The 3,903-nt window shown below is 39.0% G+C and overlaps 1 long non-coding RNA gene across 3 annotated transcripts; it reads left to right on the forward strand.

Moving 5' to 3' along the window:
- The first annotated feature begins 2,053 nt into the window (after positions 1–2,053).
- LOC110909719 lies at positions 2,054–3,903 on the forward strand. 3 transcript variants are annotated; one of them, XR_004882246.1, is made up of 5 exons: positions 2,054–2,146; positions 2,287–2,363; positions 3,504–3,572; positions 3,679–3,748; positions 3,858–3,903. It is a non-coding gene; the product is annotated as an uncharacterized LOC110909719 (long non-coding RNA). The 3 variants fall into 3 exon arrangements; XR_004882247.1 differs by having other exon boundaries at positions 2,140–2,177; XR_002575564.2 differs by lacking the exons at positions 3,504–3,572; positions 3,679–3,748; positions 3,858–3,903 and adding an exon at positions 2,502–2,828.

Raw genomic sequence — 3,903 nt, forward strand, 5'->3', positions numbered from 1 at the left:
AATCTTCAAAGTAACTGATCGATCTATCTAGTAGACCGTCGAACCATACTCTAGCCAAACCAGTGAGCGTCTATGCGAACATATGGCACCAAGTTGGCATGGTCCATTGTTCGACTTTGGCGGCTCCCGTGAAGGAAAACATGTGATCATCCGGATCAGATGTGCCATCATAATATTTCAACGAATGTGGCATCTTCATCTTCGAAGGGAGTGGAGCATTTGCAATCCGTAAAGTAAACTTTGACTGAGAGGTCATGGAAAATCGCCGATATGGTACAATCAGCTCCTCATCTTGAGGATCGAGTCCCAGAGAACCCTGGCGAAACAAGCCATGTAGGCCATGACTAATGGTTACATATGAGGGATTAAAACCCTGTGAAATATGCAACAGCGTAGAGGTGATAATAGTGGGACTTACCAGTGGTCCGGAGGAGAAGGTTCCATTAGAGACAGAACTAGATCCTGGGTAGAAGCCTCCGAATAAGTTCGTACAGAGATTCTGCAACATTTCATCACGTTGCTGCTGCTTGAGCTGTCGTAGGAGATCTTCGTTTCGCTGTAAGAAAGCGTCGTCGAACTCAGACATAGCTGAGGAGATGGGAGCAGCAACTGTGGCAGAGACTACAGAACTTATAGTCGGGGGAGCGACCTGTGTGTCATGAGAGACAGTGGAGCCTACAGAGACTGTAGAAGCAATTGTTGCAGAAGTGGTATTTCCTGCCACGATGTCATTAAAAGATGGAAAAGAGGAAGCCATGGTTTGTAGAAAATGAATTGAAGGATTGTGTTTGGTGAATTCGAGAGGACGGCGCCACCAAAGACTCAGATATCAACTGCTCGAGCTAAATGGAAACATAGTCTCAGATTTATGAGCTGCAACCTGTAAAGATCACAACAGAGAAAAGCACCGTTAGGCTCGTCATAGGGAAGGGGGCCTCTTTGTGACCAAGCTTGGACGTGAGGATAAGTACATGAAGTAAAAAGAAATGATTAGTGAGAGAGAGTTGGAGATAATAGAGAGAGAAAGTATAGATTACCCGTCTTTGAAGGTGTAAGTGGGGTATTTATACTTATGGATAAGCTGGCGTGGCGTGGGGAGTTATGGCCGGACTAGTCACTATCAAGCCGTTAGGATTGTGGGCCCCCAGTTAGTTAGGGAAGATTCTTTAAGCTGGACGTCTTTTATGAGCCGGGGCATGTTCGTTCGGGCTTTGTCATGTGGTGTTCGGTCCGGTGAGTTGTACGTCGCCTCATCATTCGGTCCGGAGCATGTTCGTTCGGGTTTTTTTAAATGACTCAAATTAAGTACTTATCAGTTTTTCTTTAATATTTTTTATTTGATGTATTTTAATAACCTGATTATTATATCAATTACCGGTGCTACTCATCATATATATCTATACTACTTTAATAAGCATATAGGAAGGATAGAATGGTCATTTAGGAATGTGTTGAAAACACACTTAATGCACAATGTACAAGATTTAAAGCACAAGAAAACACAAACAATTTACCCTTCAACTGATTCATCTTCAGCCGTCCATTTATCTCACTTTTTCACACGGATCGCCATCTTCAACCGTCCACTTCAATTCACACGGATCGCCATCTTCATCAGACCTCTATCTCTCTCACAACTCACACATCTCACAAGCTTCATCAGACCTTCTCTCTCTCCTCTCTCTCGGGCGACTCAAGAACATCAACCACCTTCTCTCTCGGGCGACTCAGAATCAGAGTCAGAATCTTAAATGGGCTCAAGGGAAAGCGGGTGAGAATCGGGTACATGTTTTGGAGGAGCACGGGTGAGTTTTCGTGGGGATTTATGATGGGTTTAACTGTCCGGATTCACCGGATTATCTGTTGTCGAATTTGTATCCTGCTGTCGGTCTTCTTCATTTGAGTTCTCCCATGGAGAAATCTGATGAACTTCTCCTGCGAGTTCTAAAGTCGTTGCCATTAGGTTTCTACTCAGGTAATAAAGTCAAATCTTACATTTTTTAGTTACTCTGGTTCAGGGTCTTTTTCTTTTTAGTGAGTCTATCTTGACCTAATTTTTCTTCGTTGAATTTGTTTTTGTTAATTTGACTTTGATTATCAGATCTGTCTCGGATCAACACCGTTGATTAGTGGTTGAGACTAAAAGGTACATACTTTGTTAAGCCATTAAGGTGTTGGTGAGTAATAACTTGATCTGGATTTTCCTGTCAAGAATCATTTATTAGTTTTGTTTCTTTTTTTTCTTTTTTCTTATTTTATATTATAAATAATCTTTGTTGCTTGCAGGTTTCGATTTGGGTAAATAACTGGATCTGGATTTTCCTTCTTTTTTTTCCTTCTTGGTGTCGATTCGAGCTTCACAGGTTTCAATTACAACGCTTAATTAGTTTTTTTTTTTAATCTTTATTAGGGTTTAGAAGGTTTATGTTGTTTCAGTTTATAATTTTTCTTTGTGGAGGGTTTTGAATTTTGAAACTTATGTCTGTATTTTTCCATGTTAGTTTAATTCCTGAGTTCAGGGGTCCTTATCAAAAAGCCCATGAAAAGTCTCTACCAAGGTATTATTTAATTTAAGTCGGTGGAGTTTTGATTTATGTGAAATATGGTTTGGTTTTACTGATTTTAAGTAGCTAAAATGTTAGTTAGATTATTCGATTATCGTGGTTAGTTAACAAAAAGGAAGATCATACTTTCAGATTCCAATTAAAAATGCTTCAAAAATGTTGTTGGCTTTGTTATTTTAAACTTACGTGATAGATTTTGTGGTACAAACATAGACATTAAGCATCATTAGTGTACCATCTCAAACAGCATTTGGTACTGGGTACCAGTGTCGAATCGGTGCCTCTAGGGATTACATTGTTGCCCCTGTGGAGTACTTATCCGACACACTTAACTGGCCTAATAATGCTATTGGGCAGGCTCAAACTGAAAGGAAGAATTATACAAAATAGAATTAGGAACTATGGAGATTCCGTTCAATAATATGTGGGGCACGCACCCTACCTGACCCAATTCGGCTACATAAAAGTATGTGTGTTTGATCTGAGTGCATTTTGACTGACCTGTTACCTGACCCACGCGTCCTACCCATTTGGTCATCACTATGTAGCATATAAATGGGTCAAATAGTTCAAGTAAAATTTTTAGCAAAAGTAGAAACGGTTCAAACGGCTTTAAGGTCACCCTTAAAACTTAAGTGTTCCATTCAAGGATGTAGATTATGGTAACAATAGATTCACAAGGCATATTAGAAATACTCCAACCTTTGACATTTAAAAAATTATAATTATCTTCTTGGATTAGTATAATTTGTTTGTTGCTGAGACTTGATTCTTTTGCAGTGTAATCTTATTTCCCAGAGCCATCACATTTTATGTAACTTGGTAGTTCTCTGGCTGCTGGTATGCGAGAGAAGCTGGATTTTTTTGGGTCTGTATTACTTGGTCAAATGGGGTTATTAGATTGTTAGTTGACTTATTGTTAATGATATTGTGGTTTAGACTGATGATGCTTTTGCTGATTTGTTTCAAACCCTAGCTGATGTGGATCTGACTTTTACAGTCCTTAAGGTGAATAAACATCATTTGTGTTTGTTACTTTGCGTATTAATGTTACCGTATAGAGTTTCGGTTACATACGTTGATTTTTGATGATCAAATTTGGAAACTGATATAGGAAGGGATGTTAATCGACTTCGAAAGCATCCGTCAAATGAAGTAAGAGGACTGGTGAAGCAATTGGTGAGGTTAGTATGATTGAGAGTAATTTGGATTTGAATCTATTATCTATGGAAAAGCTTATTGTTCTATTGTAGATTGCTGTTGAGCTTGTTTTATTTTTTGTATATGTAATAGGAAATGGAAGGATTTGGTGGATGAATGGGTCGGGTTGAACAATAGT

Source organism: Helianthus annuus, chromosome 15 (genome assembly GCF_002127325.2).
Source record: "Helianthus annuus cultivar XRQ/B chromosome 15, HanXRQr2.0-SUNRISE, whole genome shotgun sequence".
NCBI lineage: Eukaryota > Viridiplantae > Streptophyta > Magnoliopsida > Asterales > Asteraceae > Helianthus > Helianthus annuus.